This window comes from Tachypleus tridentatus, chromosome 4, assembly GCF_004210375.1.
Source record: "Tachypleus tridentatus isolate NWPU-2018 chromosome 4, ASM421037v1, whole genome shotgun sequence".
In the NCBI taxonomy this organism is placed as follows: Eukaryota; Metazoa; Arthropoda; class Merostomata; order Xiphosura; family Limulidae; genus Tachypleus; species Tachypleus tridentatus.
The window spans coordinates 10,996,367-11,023,515 of NC_134828.1; the positions used below are offsets into that span (position 1 = coordinate 10,996,367).

The 27,149-nt window shown below is 22.8% G+C and overlaps 1 protein-coding gene and 1 long non-coding RNA gene across 4 annotated transcripts in view; both read left to right on the forward strand.

Moving 5' to 3' along the window:
- Positions 1-1,205: 1,205 nt before the first annotated feature.
- LOC143248565 (uncharacterized) lies at positions 1,206-26,898 on the forward strand. The gene is made up of 6 exons (XR_013027048.1): positions 1,206-1,382; positions 4,380-4,458; positions 4,737-4,813; positions 8,250-8,310; positions 8,886-8,912; positions 26,830-26,898. It is a non-coding gene; the product is annotated as an uncharacterized LOC143248565 (long non-coding RNA).
- LOC143248564 (dual E2 ubiquitin-conjugating enzyme/E3 ubiquitin-protein ligase BIRC6-like) overlaps positions 26,801-27,149 on the forward strand; it is a 67,401-nt gene continuing 67,052 nt past the window's right edge. For all 3 annotated transcript variants that reach the window (XM_076497005.1, XM_076497008.1, XM_076497006.1), the window contains exon 1: positions 26,801-26,898. The gene's annotated coding sequence lies outside the window, so the exon portion shown is untranslated. The remainder of the gene's footprint in view (positions 26,899-27,149) is intronic.

Consider the following 27,149-nt stretch of genomic DNA (forward strand, 5'->3'; position numbering starts at 1 on the left):
ACCCACAGCCAATGATTGGACTACTCTTCTATTTACGAATAGAGGGATTGGCCGTTACATTATAACGCCCCACAGCTGAAAAGGCCAGTATGTTTGGTGTGATGAGAATTAGAACCCGCGACCCTTAGATTACGAGTCGAGTGCCTTAACCAATTGGTCATGTGTCTGGGATCTTCGAATGGGTGATGATTTGATCTCTACATTAAAGCACCGTAGTTGCTCAGTGGCAAGCCTAAACGCTCACACCTATAAAAACTGGATTTCGATACACGTTGTGGGAACATTACTAATAGTCCGTTGTATAACTTTGTGCTTAACTACAAACAAAGAATTTGTACTAATAGGATCTGATGTCTTTTCCAGATCACAGATTTATTGTTTAAAGATCGTTGCTCACACTTGTTGGATAAATAAAACTTCTACAGACTATGATTTTTTGGGAGATTAAAAAAAATATATTAAGCTAATATATTAGCTTAATAGATAGAATATATATTCTAATATATAGAATAATATTGTAATTATTCTATTACAATAGAATAATATTGATTTATTTTTCCAAGGGTTGTTCCACATCTAAAATAAAATAAACTTTCTTCTTGGAAATTAGGATCCTTTATTAAAAACAATTTGTATAAATATCATTTCGATCTCCGTATACGTGAAGCAGCCTCAGAAGAAATAATAAGAAGACAAAACAAACTAAGCAATTATTTGTTAAGAACACAATGTGTGTTAGTTGCAGTTTTAAAGATTTAGTTTCCTGACAAGAAACCGTAATTTCAAATGTATGACTTTAATTATTAAATAAAAATGGTATTATTATGTTACATAAATTTATAGAACACACTAACCCTCCAGTAGCATAGTGGTAAGTTTGCTGACTCACACCGCTAGAAACCGAGTTTCGATAATCGTGGTGGGCAGAGAACAACTAGTCCAATGTGCAGCCTTATGCTTAATTCTAAATAAACAAACAAATAGAACATACTATCCATATCTCCATTTTAAAATTAATTATTAATATCAAAATTTCATTATTTTAAATAACTATGGTTGGCTTTCACAGGAAAGAGGTTTAACGTTATTATATCAGATATTTAAGTTGAGTATATTACAGTAATCCCGTAACAACAGTTGAAGAAACATCTGTTGGAATATTAACAATAAATAAGTTTTCGGGTAACGTTCAGCCTGGTTCACTGAGATGTTTTTGCCATCTGGTGGTAGTTATATTAAATAATTGAAACCAAAACATGGATTCTAGTGGGAAATTTGCAGACAATATTACCAAAGAAAATATTTCGGATATTCTTGAAAAAGAATTTGATCTATGGCGTGAAGAGTGCAGAAGCGATACAGTTTTTTTGCTTGAAATTGAGGTAATAGATATTTTATGGTGTCATTTAGAATAATGTAAAAGCTCGTAATATTTGTAACTTAGGCTTAACGCTTACCGGTAGTTAAAAACTGTATCAATATATTAAACAATTTGCAGGGGCTCACCGCATTCATAACAAATACTGAACTGGAAATTAGAACAGAGTGTTGCTGTAAAAACATATAAAATATAATATGTAGTTGTAGAAATTTACTGATTATTTAGTTTTTGACCGTCATACCAGAAAAATTTTGTTAGCTGAGAAGATATTGTGGGTAGGTTCTGTTTTCTGAAATACTGAAACAGCCAGTCAAAGCCATTGGAATTTTGAGTGTTTAATCAAAATTGCCTTTAATTTTAACATACAGTATTTAAGTGCAAGGTACATACTGGTTTAAAGTTAATTACAATACAAATGACACATGGCCTTTTTACTGTATAAGTTATATATTTGTTATATTATTTTTGGCATGATGAACATTTTTGGTTTTCTTTCAAAGAAACTTTTGTACGTGTCAGTGACAGTTTTATTGTTTATTTGTATCAACCAAATAGTTTCTGCATATTAATTAGATTTAAAAAATAATACACCAGAGTGTTAGAACTTTTCATGAATAATTAACTCAAAACTTGCAGATATACTGAAATTTACTTGGAATTTTAATTGTTTTAGATTTAAATATAAATTTCAAAATAATTAACACAAAATGTAATACAGATACTCTCTGTTTGCTCTTATGTATGAAAATGGTTGTATTGTGGTGGCTGTTTTCCACTTTATATTACTTAGTCAATTTCAAGTCTTTTACTTGCATAGAGATAAACATCCAAGATACACATTTTATTTTTAGTTTGGCTTTAGTATAGATGTATTAATCTCATTCCATAAATCACAGCTAATTTGTTTGCTTGATTCAGACTGGCAAAATGTTTGTATTGTCTACACCAGCCTTGGATATACATGTTCAAGATGAGGGACTTACTTTTAGGTTTGGATATACATGTTCAAGATGAGGGACTTACTTTTAGGTTTGGATATACATGTTCAAGATGAGGGACTTACTTTTAGGTTTGGATATACATGTTCAAGATGAGGGACTTACTTTTAGGTTTGGATATACATGTTCAAGATGAGGGACTTACTTTTAGGTTTGGATATACATGTTCAAGATGAGGGACTTACTTTTAGGCTTGAATATACATGTTCAAGATGAGGGACTTACTTTTAGGCTTGAATATACATGTTCAAGATGAGGGACTTACTTTTAGGCTTGGATATATATGTTCAAGATGAGGGACTTACTTTTAGGCTTGGATATACATGTTCAAGATGAGGGACTTACTTTTAGGTTTGGATATACATGTTCAAGATGAGGGACTTACTTTTAGGTTTGGATATACATGTTCAAGATGAGGGACTTACTTTTAGGCTTGGATATACATGTTCAAGATGAGGGACTTACTTTTAGGCTTGAATATACATGTTCAAGATGAGGGACTTACTTTTAGGCTTGGATATATATGTTCAAGATGAGGGACTTACTTTTAGGCTTGGATATACATGTTCAAGATGAGGGACTTACTTTTAGGCTTGGATATATATGTTCAAGATGAGGGACTTACTTTTAGGCTTGGATATACATGTTCAAGATGAGGGACTTACTTTTAGGTTTGGATATACATGTTCAAGATGAGGGACTTACTTTTAGGTTTGGATATACATGTTCAAGATGAGGGACTTACTTTTAGGCTCATTTTACAAAATTATCTTTCTTTAGCATCTTCTCTTCATATTACCTTTTTAAGTTTAGAATAAAAAACTTTTTTAATTTTGACTTTAAGGGAGTCATTTATTACATCAAAATGTAATTACACAAGTCATCAAGAAGCTATTTGTAGCATACATTCAACATGTGTTTGGTGGCTTACTGTCTACTTGTTGAGTCATGAGGAAACTATTTATGGCATACATCCAACATGTGTTTGGTGGCTTACTGTCTACTTGTTGAGTCATGAGGAAACTATTTATGGCATACATCCAACATGTGGTGGCTTACTGTCAACTTGTTGAGTCATGAGGAAACTATTTATGGCTGCTTCCATGTTTTTGATGGCTTAATGTCTCCTTGTTGAGTCATAAAGAAGCTATTTGTGGCATACTTCTACACATGGTGGTGGTGGTGGTAGTGTGTTATTGTCTAGTTAGCTAAGTATAAGGATGTTATATGTGGCGTACTTCTAACATGGTGGTGGTGGCTTATCATCTAGTTAGTTAAATATAAGGAAGTTATATGTGGCATACTTCCAACATGGTGGTGTTGGTGGTTTATCATCTAGTTAAGTATAAGGATGTTATATGTGGCATACTTCCAACATGGTGGTGATTTATTGTCTAGTTAGTTAAGTATAAGGAAGTTATATGTGGCATACTTCCAACATGGTGGTGGTGGTGGTTTATCATCTAGTTAAGTATAAGGATGTTATATGTGGCATACTTCCAACATGGTGGTGGTTTATTGTCTAGTTAGTTAAGTATAAGGAAGTTATATGTGGCATACTTCCAATATGGTGGTGGTGGTGGTATATTGTCTAGTTAGTTCAGTATAAGGAAGTTATATGTGGCATACTTCCAACATATTTTTTGATAGCTTAGTACTTACTTGTTTTATTATTATAAACCTATTTATGGCATACTTTTAATATGTTTTTGGTGGCTTACTTTCTACTTGTTAGTCTGATTGAAACCAATGCCTACTTAAAAGCATTGTTCATAGGCATTAATAGTAATGTGTGTAGATGCTTCATATGTTGGTTTGAGGTGCTTAAGGACCATTTATGAGGTTTTTAAAATTTTTAATGTTAAAGAATGAATAAAAACTTCCATTCAAGCACAGGAAATTTTTACTTATTTTGAGCACGATAAAAGGTAATTTTTAAGTTTAACTGAAATTAAAGTATATATTTTTCTCTCTTGTTTTGCTTGTGCTTGAACAATCAGCCCAGGGAGAAAGATAGTAGTACAGTGGTACATCTGCTATTGGCTGGTGAACATGAAGTCAGACTGATTTGTCCACCTGGTAAAACAATGAAGTTATTTCAGTATTTCTAGTGTTATTGTGACAGTAAGAAGCATAATTAAAATTGTGATTTAAATTACTTTCCTACCATACTTAAGTTTTTTGGTTTTTTTAACAAAATCTACAAATGGCAAATTGGTATATTGCTTAGCAGTTATTTAATTACAAGTTTTGATAGTAATATATTAACATCATTAACTTTGGTTACTACACATATCTTATTAATTTGTTTCTTTTTTACTCTATGTATAAAATATTCTGTGATGGATTTCTTTCAGGTTTTCCTAACCACAATGGGAAATTTCAGATGGAATCAAACACTAAGCTCAAAGAGTGGTGTTGTTCAATGAATGAGGTGAGTAGCCAACTTCGTTATTATGCACTGATCAGCAATACAAATACACTTTGTGTTAGAGAGTCTTGAAATTCAGCTTGTGCTATATGTGTTTGGCATCTCTGCAATATATGTAATCTAGTATAGAATCAGTGCTAAAGACACAAGAGTGTTGGCTAGACTAGTGAGTGTTTGACTGCACAGTTGACAATTATTATGTTTGAAAAAAAGTTGTAAGTGATATAAATGGCTGTGCGTTTAGGTGGCTGTAACATTTATAACAACCAAGTTTGTCTATTTTGTTATGTCCACTGAAGGGTCAAACTGTGCATGTCATGACCTTTAATAGTTATATTCAAAATGTAATTAGAATAAATTTATTATTAATGTATATGAATAAACGTAGCATCAAACTGTAGTTTATAATTTAAATTTTAATATATTAAGTTTTGAAATTTTAAGGGAATATAAAAATGTTTCTCAGTTTTCACTTCTCTTTGTCAGTGATACGTCTGTACTCCATCAGTGATCGTCTGTACTCCATTTGCCCACTTTAGATTTTCTGGGTATTCAGCAAATTAGAAACATGTACTGTAAATGTTTAAAACTTGAAATAGAAGATTAGAACCTTCAACTCTGATTTACTGATTATAAACAAATGTAAAGCCCACAGAACAATCCCCCTCCCATGTTATTCTACCTTTGAAAATTTGTCAAATTTTGTGAAAATCCATATAACAAATTAATAAGTTCAATATAACTAAAGAAATGAAGTGAAACTAATGGACAAAGCCATTGATAGTGTTAAACTGATATTAAATGAGCAGAGGGGGCTGTTTTACAAAGTTCCCATCAACTGGATCATTGAGCCAGTAATATCTTGCAAGCAAAAATTACATCATTTGCAAAAACTAGTTTGTTCTGTCAGCAAAATGAATAAGTTTTCTTTCTAGATGTTTTTCAATTTGTAATATGTCAGAATTCATAGCTAGTAATTTTATGGTATAATTTTATAGTGTATAAAAAAACGGGTCTGTGTTGTTTCTGAAATTATTCTAGGTTTTCTCAGAAAATAATTTCTGTGAATACAAGTTAATCTTCTTTGAAGCTTATGGAAGGAAGAGAAAGACATTATTTTTGTCAATCACTCATGCAACTAAAATATCATTGATTGACTCAAACAGTTATTCTGTATTAATTTCTCAATTATCTATCATTTCTGCTCTCAGCTAAGTTTTAACTAATCCACTGAAATATGTTTATAGCATATGAAACAGTAAAGTATATAATAAATATTATAATTTAGGCATGGCCATGAAACTAGAAATTATGCACATTATAACTCTGAATGTACTAAGTTATTATCTTGAAATATTGCAAGCTTTTAGTAAATATTACAACTCTTTTTTTTTATACACAGAAAATCAGATTTTTTAATAAAGTATTTTTGCTGAATATCTCTCTCTGGACTTAAGAAGCCTTTATTGAGTCACTCTGAGTGAAAAAAAAATGGTTTTATCTTACAGTTTTCCTATTATATTTTTACAACATATACAACCCTCTAAATGAATGTCAAAAGTATTTTTTTCCAGTAAAACTTTGTCCATAATTTGTTATTTTCCTATCCAAACAATAACTATAGCAAAATTATCAATGTACGTGAATAAAATGTTGATATGTGTGACATAAAATGAAAAATACTTTTTTCCTTCAAGAATGACTGCAGATTATAACAGATAATTATTACGTATCTTAATAGCTTTAATCCTTTTGACATTTTCACAACTGCCTTCAATTAATTTTATTCTAACATAGCAACAGGCGAGAGCATAGATAAACAGTTCAGTTGCGTCATAAGACAGCAGCCCACATGTGTTCCTCTAAGAGATATAAGAATGTTGTGTTTAATTTTTTTTTTCCAATTAGGTTTTTTATATAACATGATAAGTTCCTAATTTTTACACTTTTATATATTTTATTTAAAAGTTATATAACAAAAAATAATGTACAGACAAAATATAGTTATTATTTTCTTTAGCTATGGGTTCTTTTTTTACTCGGATGCATGGTTTACAAAGTATTTTTCTCACTATTCAGCTTTCAATTATGTATTTTAGAACATAAAAAATATAACAGATACTAAAATAGAATACTCTGAAAATATAATTTATCTGACTTTCTGAATAACCTATTACTGTCAAAACACATCAAGCTGTCTTTATGAACTGATGACTCTGACCAGTAAAACAAAAGACAATTATCTGATTTACATAGTTTAGAATATGCTTTTCAATTGGTTATAGATATATCCAATAGCAAAGTGAGAATTGTAGACATTTCGTAAATGAAAGTAGATATAAGAAAGGTGTGTTGTGTGTTAAACAAATACAGTGAAATCTCAGTGCCAAGTAGAAGATAATGGTTGAATTTCTATTTTTTAGCTTGTAACTATCTATAATGTAGGTTTCTAACTGGTTAATTAGTCTGAAGTCCAAACAGAGGAGGAGAACAGAAACTTGTAAATGAGAAATCATAACATTACAAATTCGTAGAAACTAAAAATTTATTTAAACATTTCCTTGTATAATTAAGAAGTTAAAACTTAAATAATATGAAAACTTGAATTATAAACTATGTTGTCATGCCAAATTTACCAAAATGTATTGATAAAATATAGTTTAAGGCCAATTAAAAAACAAAGTTTAACATCTGGACGTTTTGAAAAATCAGGTACTTTTTTTAAAGAGAATTTCTACCTTTTTTATGGTTGTTCCTTTTTTTTCAAACTTTAAAACAAAACAGAATTTATGAAAAATAAAATGGGTAAAATTACTAAAATGTGTTTATTTTATTTTTTACCCTGAAGTCTTTGTTATTTGTTTGCATTTTTAAAAAAATGATAATTCAAAAAAGGAAAAAAATCACCAACTAAAAAGTAGGTGGAGGTAGCTGTAACATTTTAACATATTCAATTTGACCTTTCACTTGACCATGATCTTATTTTTTAAGACTGACTGGTAAATAAAATTGTTTCCTCTACAGTACTTGAATAACATTGATGGCCCTGCGACACTTAAACAAGTGTTATCAAAGTAAGTCTCTTAGCTACATTTTGTATGTTATTTTTGTGTATTAACTTAGGTAAACCTTTATATTGCTATCATAGTGTTTTTAGCTTTTAAGTTATTACATGATTGCAGGTTATTCATTATTGATAAAGTATTTGACATTCGAGGTTGTTAGATTCAAAGTTGAATGGTGTAATCTAGTGTTATTACTATCTGTATACTTGTACGTTTAAACTGACATGCACTGTTTTAATGGCTGGATTTCAGTAATGAATAATATTATGGTTTTTGCTCATTGAGAATTGGTTTTATAATTTCTTGAAATTTCAATCAGTAAACTTACAACAACATTCATAGGATACCAAATCATATAGTGTTTCATATTTCAGGGCTGTTTCAAGTTATAAAAGAAGGTCTGACCATAATTTATCAGAAGATGACTCTATGGAGGTAGATGTTTCGGAAGAAGTTCAATTTTTTTATTTCTGAGTAGAAACTTGTTTTTTCAAGATATTTTTTCTAGAAAATTAATTTTATCAGTCTTTACTAATAACTGTCAGTGAAAAAGTATCCTAAATACCTTTGTATTGAAAGGAAAGTTTGGATAAATATCTTAAAGAAAAATGTTTCTAGGTTGCTATAATTTTAATATAAGTGTAAATAAGTGTTAGTGACATGAAACTTACAAAGTCAGCTGATCGTTATACAATTCAAATAGGTAAAGTATTTTCAGTCTTGTCACAGAATGTTCAAATCTTTCTCTTGGATTTAGGTGTTTCGTGTTTGACATCTTGTTATCTTTCCACAAAAGGTATAAGTAGGTTATCTTCTTTTCCATATATTCAGAAAGGATTCTAAACTTCTGTATAATAGGCTAACATAAGTGTAAAATTGATTCTATTTGTGCCCAGATGTTTTTCTTTGCTTTTTTTTATAGTACAGATTTTTCATCAGTTAATAACAGTAAATTGTTAAAAGATTACATACTGTACAAACATACTTTTAATTTTTTTAAATGTTTTTAGGATGATGATGAAGAGTATATCAACCAGGTAAAAACAAAGTTTCATTGTATTCATTATTAGATGAAATACTAAATAAATAAGTAATAAAATATTTATATCTAAGTTCCATTCTGTTTCATTATTAGATGAAATACTAAATAACAAATAAGTAATAAAATATTTATAACTAAGTTTCATTGTACTTCATTATTAGATGAAATACTAAATAAATAAGTAATAAAATATTTATATCTAAGTTTCATTCTACGTCATTATTAGATGAATTACTAAATAAATAAGTAATAAAATATTTATATCTAAGTTCCATTCTACGTCATTATTAGATGGAATACTAAATAAATAAGCAATAAAATATTTATATCTAAGTTCCATTCTGCTTCATTATTAGATGAAATGTTAAATAACAAATAAGTAATAAAATATTTATATCTAAGTTTCATTCTGTTTCATTATTAGATGAAATACTAAATAATAAATAAGTAATAAAATATTTATATCTAAGTTCCATTCTGTTTCATTATTAGGTGAAATACTAAATAAATAAGCAATAAAATATTTATATCTAAGTTCCATTCTGCTTCATTATTAGATGAAATGCTAAATAACAAATAAGTAATAAAATATTTATATCTAAGTTCCATTCTGCTTCATTATTAGATGAAATACTAAATAACAAATAAGTAATAAAATATTTATATCTAAGTTTCATTCTGTTTCATTATTAGATGAAATACTAAATAATAAATAAGTAATAAAATATTTATATCTAAATTCCATTCTGTTTCATTATTAGGTGAAATACTAAATAATAAATAAGTAATAAAATATTTATATCTAAGTTCCATTCTGCTTCATTATTAGATGAAATACTAAGTAACAAATAAGTAATAAAATATTTATATCTAAGTTCCATTCTAAGTCATTATTAGATGAAATACTATAATAACAAATAAGTAATAAAATATTTATATCTAAGTTCCATTCTGTTTCATTATTAGGTGAAATACTAATTAACAAATAAGTAATAAAATATTTATATCTAAGTTCCATTCTGCTTCATTATTAGATGAAATACTAAATAACAAATAAGTAATAAAATATTTATATCTAAGTTCCATTCTGTTTCATTATTAGGTGAAATACTAAATAACAAATAAGTAATAAAATATTTATATCCAAGTTCCATTCTGTTTCATTATTAGATGAAATACTAAATAACAAATAAGTAATAAAATATTTATATCTAAGTTCCATTCTGCTTCATTGTCAGATGGAATACTAAATAACAAATAAGTAATAAAATATTTATATCTAAGTTTCATTCTACGTCATTATTAGATGAAATGCTAAATAACAAATAAGTAATAAAATATTTATATCTAAGTTTCTGCTTCATTATTAGATGAAATACTAAATAACAAATAAGTAATAAAATATTTATATCTAAGTTCCATTCTGCTTCATTATTAGATGAAATGCTAAATAACAAATAAGTAATAAAATATTTATATCTAAGTTCCATTCTGTTTCATTATTAGATGAAATACTAAATAACAAATAAGTAATAAAATATTTATATCTAAGTTCCATTCTGCTTCATTATTAGATGAAATACTAAATAACAAATAAGTAATAAAATATTTATATCTAAGTTCCATTCTGCTTCATTATTAGATGAAATGCTAAATAACAAATAAGTAATAAAATATTTATATCTAAGTTCCATTCTGTTTCATTATTAGATGAAATACTAAATAACAAATAAGTAATAAAATATTTATATCTAAGTTCCATTCTGCTTCATTATTAGATGAAATACTAAATAACAAATAAGTAATAAAATATTTATATCTAAGTTCCATTCTGCTTCATTATTAGATGAAATACTAAATAACAAATAAGTAATAAAATATTTATATCTAAGTTCCATTCTACGTCATTATTAGATGAAATACTAAATAACAAATAAGTAATAAAATATTTATATCTAAGTTCCATTCTGCTTCATTGTTAGATGAAATACTAAATAACAAATAAGTAATAAAATATTTATATCTAAGTTTCATTCTACGTCATTATTAGATGAAATGCTAAATAACAAATAAGTAATAAAATATTTATATCTAAGTTCCATTCTGCTTCATTATTAGATGAAATACTAAATAACAAATAAGTAATAAAATATTTATATCTAAGTTCCATTCTGTTTCATTATTAGATGAAATACTAAATAACAAATAAGTAATAAAATATTTATATCTAAGTTCCATTCTGCTTCATTATTAGATGAAATACTAAATAACAAATAAGTAATAAAATATTTATATCTAAGTTCCATTCTGCTTCATTATTAGATGAAATACTAAATAACAAATAAGTAATAAAATATTTATATCTAAGTTCCATTCTGTTTCATTATTAGGTGAAATACTAAATAATAAATAAGTAATAAAATATTTATATCTAAGTTCCATTCTGCTTCATTATTAGATGAAATACTAAATAACAAATAAGTAATAAAATATTTATATCTAAGTTCTATTCTGCTTCATTGTCAGATGGAATACTAAATAACAAATAAGTAATAAAAAAATATTTATATCTAAGTTCCATTCTAACAAATAAGTAATTCATTATTAGATGAAATACTAAATAACAAATAAGTAATAAAATATTTATATCTAAGTTCCATTCTGCTTCATTATTAGATGAAATACTAAATAACAAATAAGTAATAAAATATTTATATCTAAGTTCCATTCTGCTTCATTATTAGATGAAATACTAAATAACAAATAAGTAATAAAATATTTATATCTAAGTTCCATTCTGCTTCATTATTAGATGAAATACTAAATAACAAATAAGTAATAAAATATTTATATCTAAGTTCCATTCTGCTTCATTATTAGATGAAATGCTAAATAACAAATAAGTAATAAAATATTTATATCTAAGTTCCATTCTGCTTCATTATTAGATGAAATACTAAATAACAAATAAGTAATAAAATATTTATATCTAAGTTCCATTCTGCTTCATTATTAGATGAAATACTAAATAACAAATAAGTAATAAAATATTTATATCTAAGTTCCATTCTGTTTCATTATTAGATGAAATACTAAATAACAAATAAGTAATAAAATATTTATATCTAAGTTCCATTCTGCTTCATTATTAGATGAAATACTAAATAACAAATAAGTAATAAAATATTTATATCTAAGTTCCATTCTGCTTCATTATTAGATGAAATACTAAATAACAAATAAGTAATAAAATATTTATATCTAAGTTCCATTCTGCTTCATTATTAGATGAAATACTAAATAACAAATAAGTAATAAAATATTTATATCTAAGTTCCATTCTGCTTCATTATTAGATGAAATACTAAATAACAAATAAGTAATAAAATATTTATATCTAAGTTCCATTCTGCTTCATTATTAGATGAAATACTAAATAACAAATAAGTAATAAAATATTTATATCTAAGTTCCATTCTGAAATACTTCATTATTAGATGAAATACTAAATAACAAATAAGTAATAAAATATTTATATCTAAGTTCCATTCTGCTTCATTATTAGATGAAATACTAAATAACAAATAAGTAATAAAATATTTATATCTAAGTTCCATTCTGCTTCATTATTAGATGAAATGCTAAATAACAAATAAGTAATAAAATATTTATATCTAAGTTCCATTTTGTTTCATTATTAGATGAAATACTAAATAACAAATAAGTAATAAAATATTTATATCTAAGTTCCATTCTGTTTCATTATTAGATGAAATACTAAATAACAAATAAGTAATAAAATATTTATATCTAAGTTCCATTCTGCTTCATTATTAGATGAAATACTAAATAACAAATAAGTAATAAAATATTTATATCTAAGTTCCATTCTGTAATTCATTATTAGATGAAATACTAAATAACAAATAAGTAATAAAATATTTATATCTAAGTTCCATTCTGTTTCATTATTAGATGAAATACTAAATAATAAATAAGTAATAAAATATTTATATCTAAGTTCCATTCTGTTTCATTATTAGATGAAATACTAAATAACATTATTAGATGAAATACTAAATAAATAAGTAATAAAATATTTATATCTAAGTTCCATTCTGTTTCATTATTAGATGAAATACTAAATAACAAATAAGTAATAAAATATTTATATCTAAGTTCCATTCTGCTTCATTATTAGATGAAATACTAAATAACAAATAAGTAATAAAATATTTATATCTAAGTTCCATTCTGCTTCATTATTAGATGAAATACTAAATAACAAATAAGTAATAAAATATTTATATCTAAGTTCCATTCTGCTTCATTATTAGATGAAATACTAAATAACAAATAAGTAATAAAATATTTATATCTAAGTTCCATTCTGCTTCATTATTAGATGAAATACTAAATAACAAATAAGTAATAAAATATTTATATCTAAGTTCCATTCTGCTTCATTATTAGATGAAATACTAAATAACAAATAAGTAATAAAATATTTATATCTAAGTTCCAGTTCTAAATAACAAATAAGTAATAAAATATTTATATCTAAGTTCCATTCTTCATTATTAGATGAAATACTAAATAACAAATAAGTAATAAAATATTTATATCTAAGTTCCATTCTGCTTCATTATTAGATGAAATACTAAATAACAAATAAGTAATAAAATATTTATATCTAAGTTCCATTCTGCTTCATTATTAGATGAAATACTAAATAACAAATAAGTAATAAAATATTTATATCTAAGTTCCATTCTGCTTCATTATTAGATGAAATACTAAATAACAAATAAGTAATAAAATATTTATATCTAAGTTCCATTCTGCTTCATTATTAGATGAAATACTAAATAACAAATAAGTAATAAAATATTTATATCTAAGTTCCATTCTGCTTCATTATTAGATGAAATACTAAATAACAAATAAGTAATAAAATATTTATATCTAAGTTCCATTCTGCTTCATTATTAGATGAAATACTAAATAACAAATAAGTAATAAAATATTTATATCTAAGTTCCATTCTGCTTCATTATTAGATGAAATACTAAATAACAAATAAGTAATAAAATATTTATATCTAAGTTCCATTCTGCTTCATTATTAGATGAAATACTAAATAACAAATAAGTAATAAAATATTTATATCTAAGTTCCATTCTGCTTCATTATTAGATGAAATACTAAATAACAAATAAGTAATAAAATATTTATATCTAAGTTCCATTCTGTTTCATTATTAGATGAAATACTAAATAACAAATAAGTAATAAAATATTTATATCTAAGTTCCATTCTGTTTCATTAGATGAAATACTATAACAAATAAGTAATAAAATATTTATATCTAAGTTCCATTCTGTTTCATTAAATAATACAAATAAGTAATAAAATATTTATATCTAAGTTCCATTCTGCTTCATTATTAGATGAAATACTAAATAACAAATAAGTAATAAAATATTTATATCTAAGTTCCATTCTGCTTCATTATTAGATGAAATACTAAATAACAAATAAGTAATAAAATATTTATATCTAAGTTCCATTCTGCTTCATTATTAGATGAAATACTAAATAACAAATAAGTAATAAAATATTTATATCTAAGTTCCATTCTGCTTCATTCTGCTTCATTATTAGATGAAATACTAAATAACAAATAAGTAATAAAATATTTATATCTAAGTTCCATTCTGCTTCATTATTAGATGAAATACTAAATAACAAATAAGTAATAAAATATTTATATCTAAGTTCCATTCTGCTTCATTATTAGATGAAATACTAAATAACAAATAAGTAATAAAATATTTATATCTAAGTTCCATTCTGTTTCATTATTAGATGAAATACTAAATAACAAATAAGTAATAAAATATTTATATCTAAGTTCCATTCTGCTTCATTATTAGATGAAATACTAAATAACAAATAAGTAATAAAATATTTATATCTAAGTTCCATTCTGCTTCATTATTAGATGAAATACTAAATAACAAATAAGTAATAAAATATTTATATCTAAGTTCCATTCTGCTTCATTATTAGATGAAATACTAAATAACAAATAAGTAATAAAATATTTATATCTAAGTTCCATTCTGCTTCATTATTAGATGAAATACTAAATAACAAATAAGTAATAAAATATTTATATCTAAGTTCCATTCTGCTTCATTATTAGATGAAATACTAAATAACAAATAAGTAATAAAATATTTATATCTAAGTTCCATTCTGCTTCATTATTAGATGAAATACTAAATAACAAATAAGTAATAAAATATTTATATCTAAGTTCCATTCTGCTTCATTATTAGATGAAATACTAAATAACAAATAAGTAATAAAATATTTATATCTAAGTTCCATTCTGCTTCATTATTAGATGAAATACTAAATAACAAATAAGTAATAAAATATTTATATCTAAGTTCCATTCTGCTTCATTATTAGATGAAATACTAAATAACAAATAAGTAATAAAATATTTATATCTAAGTTCCATTCTGCTTCATTATTAGATGAAATACTAAATAACAAATAAGTAATAAAATATTTATATCTAAGTTCCATTCTGCTTCATTATTAGATGAAATACTAAATAACAAATAAGTAATAAAATATTTATATCTAAGTTCCAAATAAGTAATAAAATATTTATATCTAAGTTCCATTCTGCTTCATTATTAGATGAAATACTAAATAACAAATAAGTAATAAAATATTTATATCTAAGTTCCATTCTGTTTCATTATTAGATGAAATACTAAATAACAAATAAGTAATAAAATATTTATATCTAAGTTCCATTCTGCTTCATTATTAGATGAAATACTAAATAACAAATAAGTAATAAAATATTTATATCTAAGTTCCATTCTGCTTCATTATTAGATGAAATACTAAATAACAAATAAGTAATAAAATATTTATATCTAAGTTCCATTCTGCTTCATTTCATTATTAGATGAAATACTAAATAACTAAATAACAAAAATAAAATATTTATATCTAAGTTCCATTCTGCTTCATTATTAGATGAAATACTAAATAACAAATAAGTAATAAAATATTTATATCTAAGTTCCATTCTGTTTCATTATTAGATGAAATACTAAATAACAAATAAGTAATAAAATATTTATATCTAAGTTCCATTCTGCTTCATTATTAGATGAAATACTAAATAACAAATAAGTAATAAAATATTTATATCTAAGTTCCATTCTGCTTCATTATTAGATGAAATACTAAATAACAAATAAGTAATAAAATATTTATATCTAAGTTCCATTCTGTTTCATTATTAGATGAAATACTAAATAACAAATAAGTAATAAAATATTTATATCTAAGTTCCATTCTGCTTCATTATTAGATGAAATACTAAATAACAAATAAGTAATAAAATATTTATATCTAAGTTCCATTCTGCTTCATTATTAGATGAAATACTAAATAACAAATAAGTAATAAAATATTTATATCTAAGTTCCATTCTGCTTCATTATTAGATGAAATACTAAATAACAAATAAGTAATAAAATATTTATATCTAAGTTCCATTCTGCTTCATTATTAGATGAAATACTAAATAACAAATAAGTAATAAAATATTTATATCTAAGTTCCATTCTGCTTCATTATTAGATGAAATACTAAATAACAAATAAGTAATAAAATATTTATATCTAAGTTCCATTCTGTTTCATTATTAGATGAAATACTAAATAACAAATAAGTAATAAAATATTTATATCTAAGTTCCATTCTGCTTCATTATTAGATGAAATACTAAATAACAAATAAGTAATAAAATATTTATATCTAAGTTCCATTCTGCTTCATTATTAGATGAAATACTAAATAACAAATAAGTAATAAAATATTTATATCTAAGTTCCATTCTGTTTCATTATTAGATGAAATACTAAATAACAAATAAGTAATAAAATATTTATATCTAAGTTCCATTCTGCTTCATTATTAGATGAAATACTAAATAACAAATAAGTAATAAAATATTTATATCTAAGTTCCATTCTGCTTCATTATTAGATGAAATACTAAATAACAAATAAGTAATAAAATATTTATATCTAAGTTCCATTCTGCTTCATTATTAGATGAAATACTAAATAACAAATAAGTAATAAAATATTTATATCTAAGTTCCATTCTGCTTCATTATTAGATGAAATACTAAATAACAAATAAGTAATAAAATATTTATATCTAAGTTCCATTCTGCTTCATTATTAGATGAAATACTAAATAACAAATAAGTAATAAAATATTTATATCTAAGTTCCATTCTGCTTCATTATTAGATGAAATACTAAATAACAAATAAGTAATAAAATATTTATATCTAAGTTCCATTCTGCTTCATTATTAGATGAAATACTAAATAACAAATAAGTAATAAAATATTTATATCTAAGTTCCATTCTGCTTCATTATTAGATGAAATACTAAATAACAAATAAGTAATAAAATATTTATATCTAAGTTCCATTCTGCTTCATTATTAGATGAAATACTAAATAACAAATAAGTAATAAAATATTTATATCTAAGTTCCATTCTGTTTCATTATTAGATGAAATACTAAATAACAAATAAGTAATAAAATATTTATATCTAAGTTCCATTCTGTAATAAAATATTTATATCTTCATTATTAGATGAAATACTAAATAACAAATAAGTAATAAAATATTTATATCTAAGTTCCATTCTGCTTCATTATTAGATGAAATACTAAATAACAAATAAGTAATAAAATATTTATATCTAAGTTCCATTCTGCTTCATTATTAGATGAAATACTAAATAACAAATAAGTAATAAAATATTTATATCTAAGTTCCATTCTGCTTCATTATTAGATGAAATACTAAATAACAAATAAGTAATAAAATATTTATATCTAAGTTCCATTCTATCTAAGTTCTTCATTATTAGATGAAATACTAAATAACAAATAAGTAATAAAATATTTATATCTAAGTTCCATTCTGCTTCATTATTAGATGAAATACTAAATAACAAATAAGTAATAAAATATTTATATCTAAGTTCCATTCTGCTTCATTATTAGATGAAATACTAAATAACAAATAAGTAATAAAATATTTATATCTAAGTTCCATTCTGTTTCATTATTAGATGAAATACTAAATAACATTATTAGATGAAATACTAAATAACAAATAAGTAATAAAATATTTATATCTAAGTTCCATTCTGCTTCATTATTAGATGAAATACTAAATAACAAATAAGTAATAAAATATTTATATCTAAGTTCCATTCTGCTTCATTATTAGATGAAATACTAAATAACAAATAAGTAATAAAATATTTATATCTAAGTTCCATTCTGCTTCATTATTAGATGAAATACTAAATAACAAATAAGTAATAAAATATTTATATCTAAGTTCCATTCTGTTTCATTATTAGATGAAATACTAAATAACAAATAAGTAATAAAATATTTATATCTAAGTTCCATTCTGCTTCATTATTAGATGAAATACTAAATAACAAATAAGTAATAAAATATTTATATCTAAGTTCCATTCTGCTTCATTATTAGATGAAATACTAAATAACAAATAAGTAATAAAATATTTATATCTAAGTTCCATTCTGTTTCATTATTAGATGAAATACTAAATAACAAATAAGTAATAAAATATTTATATCTAAGTTCCATTCTGTAATAAAATATTTATATCTAAGTTTCATTATTAGATGAAATACTAAATAACAAATAAGTAATAAAATATTTATATCTAAGTTCCATTATTAGATGAAATACTAAATAACAAATAAGTAATAAAATATTTATATCTAAGTTCCATTCTGCTTCATTATTAGATGAAATACTAAATAACAAATAAGTAATAAAATATTTATATCTAAGTTCCATTCTGCTTCATTATTAGATGAAATACTAAATAACAAATAAGTAATAAAATATTTATATCTAAGTTCCATTCTGCTTCATTATTAGATGAAATACTAAATAACAAATAAGTAATAAAATATTTATATCTAAGTTCCATTCTGCTTCATTATTAGATGAAATACTAAATAACAAATAAGTAATAAAATATTTATATCTAAGTTCCATTCTGCTTCATTATTAGATGAAATACTAAATAACAAATAAGTAATAAAATATTTATATCTAAGTTCCATTCTGCTTCATTATTAGATGAAATACTAAATAACTAAATAACAAATAAGTAATAAAATATTTATATCTAAGTTCCATTCTGCTTCATTATTAGATGAAATACTAAATAACAAATAAGTAATAAAATATTTATATCTAAGTTCCATTCTGCTTCATTATTAGATGAAATACTAAATAACAAATAAGTAATAAAATATTTATATCTAAGTTCCATTCTGCTTCATTATTAGATGAAATACTAAATAACAAATAAGTAATAAAATATTTATATCTAAGTTCCATTCTGCTTCATTATTAGATGAAATACTAAATAACAAATAAGTAATAAAATATTTATATCTAAGTTCCATTCTGCTTCATTATTAGATGAAATACTAAATAACAAATAAGTAATAAAATATTTATATCTAAGTTCCATTCTGCTTCATTATTAGATGAAATACTAAATAACAAATAAGTAATAAAATATTTATATCTAAGTTCCATTCTGCTTCATTATTAGATGAAATACTAAATAACAAATAAGTAATAAAATATTTATATCTAAGTTCCATTCTGCTTCATTATTAGATGAAATACTAAATAACAAATAAGTAATAAAATATTTATATCTAAGTTCCATTCTGCTAAGTTCATTATTAGATGAAATACTAAATAACAAATAAGTAATAAAATATTTATATCTAAGTTCCATTCTGCTTCATTAAGATAACAAATAAGTAATAAAATATTTATATCTAAGTTCCATTCTGCTTCATTATTAGATGAAATACTAAATAACAAATAAGTAATAAAATATTTATATCTAAGTTCCATTCTGCTTCATTATTAGATGAAATACTAAATAACAAATAAGTAATAAAATATTTATATCTAAGTTCCATTCTGCTTCATTATTAGATGAAATACTAAATAACAAATAAGTAATAAAATATTTATATCTAAGTTCCATTCTGCTTCATTATTAGATGAAATACTAAATAACAAATAAGTAATAAAATATTTATATCTAAGTTCCATTCTGTTTCATTATTAGATGAAATACTAAATAACAAATAAGTAATAAAATATTTATATCTAAGTTCCATTCTGCTTCATTATTAGATGAAATACTAAATAACAAATAAGTAATAAAATATTTATATCTAAGTTCCATTCTGCTTCATTATTAGATGAAATACTAAATAACAAATAAGTAATAAAATATTTATATCTAAGTTCCATTCTGCTTCATTATTAGATGAAATACTAAATAACAAATAAGTAATAAAATATTTATATCTAAGTTCCATTCTGTTTCATTATTAGATGAAATACTAAATAACAAATAAGTAATAAAATATTTATATCTAAGTTCCATTCTGCTTCATTATTAGATGAAATACTAAATAACAAATAAGTAATAAAATATTTATATCTAAGTTCCATTCTGCTTCATTATTAGATGAAATACTAAATAACAAATAAGTAATAAAATATTTATATCTAAGTTCCATTCTAAGTAATAAAATATTTATATCTAAGTTCATTATTAGATGAAATACTAAATAACAAATAAGTAATAAAATATTTATATCTAAGTTCCATTCTGTTTCATTATTAGATGAAATACTAAATAACAAATAAGTAATAAAATATTTATATCTAAGTTCCATTCTGCTTCATTATTAGATGAAATACTAAATAACAAATAAGTAATAAAATATTTATATCTAAGTTCCATTCTGTTTCATTATTAGATGAAATACTAAATAACAAATAAGTAATAAAATATTTATATCTAAGTTCCATTCTGCTTCATTATTAGATGAAATACTAAATAACAAATAAGTAATAAAATATTTATATCTAAGTTCCATTCTGCTTCATTATTAGATGAAATACTAAATAACAAATAAGTAATAAAATATTTATATCTAAGTTCCATTCTGCTTCATTATTAGATGAAATACTAAATAACAAATAAGTAATAAAATATTTATATCTAAGTTCCATTCTGCTTCATTATTAGATGAAATACTAAATAACAAATAAGTAATAAAATATTTATATCTAAGTTCCATTCTGCTTCATTATTAGATGAAATACTAAATAACAAATAAGTAATAAAATATTTATATCTAAGTTCCATTCTGCTTCATTATTAGATGAAATACTAAATAACAAATAAGTAATAAAATATTTATATCTAAGTTCCATTCTGCTTCATTATTAGATGAAATACTAAATAACAAATAAGTAATAAAATATTTATATCTAAGTTCCATTCTGTTTCATTATTAGATGAAATACTAAATAACAAATAAGTAATAAAATATTTATATCTAAGTTCCATTCTGCTTCATTATTAGATGAAATACTAAATAACAAATAAGTAATAAAATATTTATATCTAAGTTCCATTCTGCTTCATTATTAGATGAAATACTAAATAACAAATAAGTAATAAAATATTTATATCTAAGTTCCATTCTGCTTCATTATTAGATGAAATACTAAATAACAAATAAGTAATAAAATATTTATATCTAAGTTCCATTCTGCTTCATTATTAGATGAAATACTAAATAACAAATAAGTAATAAAATATTTATATCTAAGTTCCATTCTTCATTATTAGATGAAATGCTAAATAAATAAGTAATAAAATATTTATCATTAAGTTCCATTCTAAGTTCCATTCTTTCATTATTAGATGAAATACTAAATAACAAATAAGTAATAAAATATTTATATCTAAGTTCCATTCTGTTTCATTATTAGATGAAATACTAAATAACAAATAAGTAATAAAATATTTATATCTAAGTTCCATTCTGTTTCATTATTAGATGAAATACTAAATAACAAATAAGTAATAAAATATTTATATCTAAGTTCCATTCTGTTTCATTATTAGATGAAATACTAAATAACAAATAAGTAATAAAATATTTATATCTAAGTTCCATTCTGCTTCATTATTAGATGAAATACTAAATAACAAATAAGTAATAAAATATTTATATCTAAGTTCCATTCTGCTTCATTATTAGATGAAATACTAAATAACAAATAAGATGAATTATACTAAATAACAAATAAGTAATAAAATATTTATATCTAAGTTCCATTCTGCTTCATTATTAGATGAAATACTAAATAACAAATAAGTAATAAAATATTTATATCTAAGTTCCATTCTGCTTCATTATTAGATGAAATACTAAATAACAAATAAGTAATAAAATATTTATATCTAAGTTCCATTCTGTTTCATTATTAGATGAAATACTAAATAACAAATAAGTAATAAAATATTTATATCTAAGTTCCATTCTGCTTCATTATTAGATGAAATACTAAATAACAAATAAGTAATAAAATATTTATATCTAAGTTCCATTCTGCTTCATTATTAGATGAAATACTAAATAACAAATAAGTAATAAAATATTTATATCTAAGTTCCATTCTGTTTCATTATTAGATGAAATACTAAATAACAAATAAGTAATAAAATATTTATATCTAAGTTCCATTCTGCTTCATTATTAGATGAAATACTAAATAACAAATAAGTAATAAAATATTTATATCTAAGTTCCATTCATTATTAGATGAAATACTAAATAACAAATAAGTAATAAAATATTTATATCTAAGTTCCATTCTGCTTCATTATTAATACTAAATAACAAATAAGTAATAAAATATTTATATCTAAGTTCCATTCTGCTTCATTATTAGATGAAATACTAAATAACAAATAAGTAATAAAATATTTATATCTAAGTTCCATTCTGTTTCATTATTAGATGAAATACTAAATAACAAATAAGTAATAAAATATTTATATCTAAGTTCCATTCTGCTTCATTATTAGATGAAATACTAAATAACAAATAAGTAATAAAATATTTATATCTAAGTTCCATTCTGCTTCATTATTAGATGAAATACTAAATAACAAATAAGTAATAAAATATTTATATCTAAGTTCCATTCTGCTTCATTATTAGATGAAATACTAAATAACAAATAAGTAATAAAATATTTATATCTAAGTTCCATTCTGCTTCATTATTAGATGAAATACTAAATAACAAATAAGTAATAAAATATTTATATCTAAGTTCCATTCTGCTTCATTGTCAGATGGAATACTAAATAACAAATAAGTAATAAAATATTTATATCTAAGTTCCATTCTGCTTCATTATTAGATGAAATACTAAATAACAAATAAGTAATAAAATATTTATATCTAAGTTCCATTCTGTTTCATTATTAGATGAAATACTAAATAATAAATAAGTAATAAAATATTTATATCTAAGTTCCATTCTGTTTCATTATTAGATGAAATACTAAATAATAAATAAGTAATAAAATATTTATATCTAAGTTCCATTCTGCTTCATTATTAGATGAAATACTAAATAACAAATAAGTAATAAAATATTTATATCTAAGTTCCATTCTGCTTCATTATTAGATGAAATGCTAAATAACAAATAAGTAATAAAATATTTATATCTAAGTTCCATTCTGTTTCATTATTAGATGAAATACTAAATAACAAATAAGTAATAAAATATTTATATCTAAGTTCCATTCTGTTTCATTATTAGATGAAATACTAAATAACAAATAAGTAATAAAATATTTATATCTAAGTTCCATTCTGCTTCATTATTAGATGAAATACTAAATAACAAATAAGTAATAAAATATTTATATCTAAGTTCCATTCTGCTTCATTATTAGATGAAATGCTAAATAACAAATAAGTAATAAAATATTTATATCTAAGTTCCATTCTGCTTCATTATTAGATGAAATACTAAATAACAAATAAGTAATAAAATATTTATATCTAAGTTCCATTATGCTTCATTATTAGATGAAATGCTAAATAACAAATAAGTAATAAAATATTTATATCTAAGTTCCATTCTCTTTCATTATTAGATGAAATACTAAATAACAAATAAGTAATAAAATATTTATATCTATGTTCCATTTTGTTTCATTATTAGATGAAATACTAAATAACAAATAAGTAATAAAATATTTATATCTAAGTTCCATTCTGCTTCATTATTAGATGAAATGCTAAATAACAAATAAGTAATAAAATATTTATATCTAAGTTCCATTTTCTTTCATTATTAGATGAAATACTAAATAACAAATAAGTAATAAAATATTTATATCTAAGTTCCATTCTGCTTCATTATTAGATGAAATACTAAATAACAAATAAGTAATAAAATATTTATATCTAAGTTCCATTCTGTTTCATTATTAGATGAAATACTAAATAACAAATAAGTAATAAAATATTTATATCTAAGTTCCATTCTGTTTCATTATTAGATGAAATACTAAATAACAAATAAGTAATAAAATATTTATATCTAAGTTCCATTCTGCTTCATTATTAGATGAAATACTAAATAACAAATAAGTAATAAAATATTTATATCTAAGTTCCATTCTGCTTCATTATTAGATGAAATACTAAATAATAAATAAGTAATAAAATATTTATATCTAAGTTCCATTCTGTTTCATTATTAGGTGAAATACTAAATAATAAATAAGTAATAAAATATTTATATCTAAGTTCCATTCTGCTTCATTATTAGATGGAATACTAAATAAATAAGCAATAAAATATTTATATCTAAGTTCCATTCTCCTTCATTATTAGATGAAATGCTAAATAACAAATAAGTAATAAAATATTTATATCTAAGTTTCATTCTGTTTCATTATTAGATGAAATACTAAATAATAAATAAGTAATAAAATATTTATATCTAAGTTCCATTCTGTTTCATTATTAGGTGAAATACTAAATAATAAATAAGTAATAAAATATTTATATCTAAGTTCCATTCTGCTTCATTATTAGATGAAATACTAAATAACAAATAAGTAATAAAATATTTATATCTAAGTTCCATTCTAAGTCATTATTAGATGAAATACTAAATAACAAATAAGTAATAAAATATTTATATCTAAGTTCCATTCTGTTTCATTATTAGGTGAAATACTAAATAACAAATAAGTAATAAAATATTTATATCTAAGTTCCATTCTGTTTCATTATTAGATGAAATACTAAATAACAAATAAGTAATAAAATATTTATATCTAAGTTCCATTCTGCTTCATTATTAGATGAAATACTAAATAACAAATAAGTAATAAAATATTTATATCTAAGTTCCATTCTGCTTCATTGTCAGATGGAATACTAAATAACAAATAAGTAATAAAATATTTATATCTAAGTTCCATTCTGCTTCATTATTAGATGAAATACTAAATAACAAATAAGTAATAAAATATTTATATCTAAGTTCCATTCTACGTCATTATTAGATGAAATACTAAATAACAAATAAGTAATAAAATATTTATATCTAAGTTCTATTCTGCTTCATTGTCAGATGGAATACTAAATAACAAATAAGTAATAAAATATTTATATCTAAGTTTCATTCTACGTCATTATTAGATGAAATGCTAAATAAATAAGCAATAAAATATTTATATCTAAGTTCCATTCTGTTTCATTGTCAGATGGAATACTAAATAACAAATAAGTAATAAAATATTTATATCCAAGTTCCATTCTACGTCATTATTAGATGAAATACTAAATAACAAATAAGTAATAAAATATTTATATCTAAGTTCCATTCTACGTCATTATTAGATGAATTACTAAATATCAAATAAGTAATGAAATATTTATATCTAAGTTCCATTCTACGTCATTATTAGATGAAATACTAAATAACAAATAAGTAATAACTTATTGATATCTAAGTTCTATTTTGCTTCATTATTAGATGAAATACTAAATAACAAATAAGTAATAAAATATTTATATCTAAGTTCCATTCTACGTCATTATTAGATGAATTACTAAATAACAAATAAGCAATTAAATATTTATATCTAAGTTCCATTCTACGTCATTATTAGATGAATTACTAACTAACAAATAAGTAATTAAATATTTATATCTAAGTTCCATTCTACGTCATTATTAGATGAATTACTAAATAACAAATAAGTAATAACTTATTTATATCTAAGTTCCATTCTACGTCATTATTAGGTGAAATACTAAATAACAAATAAGTTTAAAATTTATTTAGTTTAAGAGGTATTAGAGATGATGCAAGTGAAATTTGAGATTTTTGAAATGAAGAAAAATATTTGTAATCTTAATATGAAAATCACATTGCACATGGACCAAACCTCTTTTAGTTTATTCAAGATACTTCACTAAAAATATTATTTTGTGTATGTGAAATACTTGTAATGTTAACTGTGAGACTGTCAAATTTAGTGAAGATATACTCACTGTATTGAAAGTTAGAAGAATTTTCAGTATAACTGAGCCTGTGTTGATAGAGTTGATTGTGTGTGAATTGCTATTTTAAAGTTCGAACTTGTGGTACATCAACTCCAGTAAGTCTTTAACAGAGTTTAGTTTTGAATAAGAATCATTTCGGTGCAAATACCAAATCAGTAACAACAAGATTTTAAGCAGTTTTTGTATAATTGTTCATATTATTTGTATGTACTGTAACTGAATTTATCTAGCTTAATACATACATGGATCAGAATTAATACAGATGATGTAGATTATGATGAAATATTTCAGGATGTATCAGTAGATGAAGGAGAGAGCTTAGAAGTCACAAACTTGGAGCGAGAGATTGCAAAAAAAAAGGTACAGAAACATTATGGTTAACGTGCTGATATCTAAGGCTTTACAGAGATTCTACCACTTCCACAACTGTATGTGGGATCTTGTCTAAAATATTATGCTCACTAGAGTTTTCAGACTTAGCCTGTGTTTTAAAGATTCATTTTAAACATAAAATTACTGTTTGATTTAAACTAATACAGAGTTTATGCAGATTTGTTTCTTTTTATAATTTCTAATTTGTGTAATTACTGTTTACTTATTTTACTCTTTTG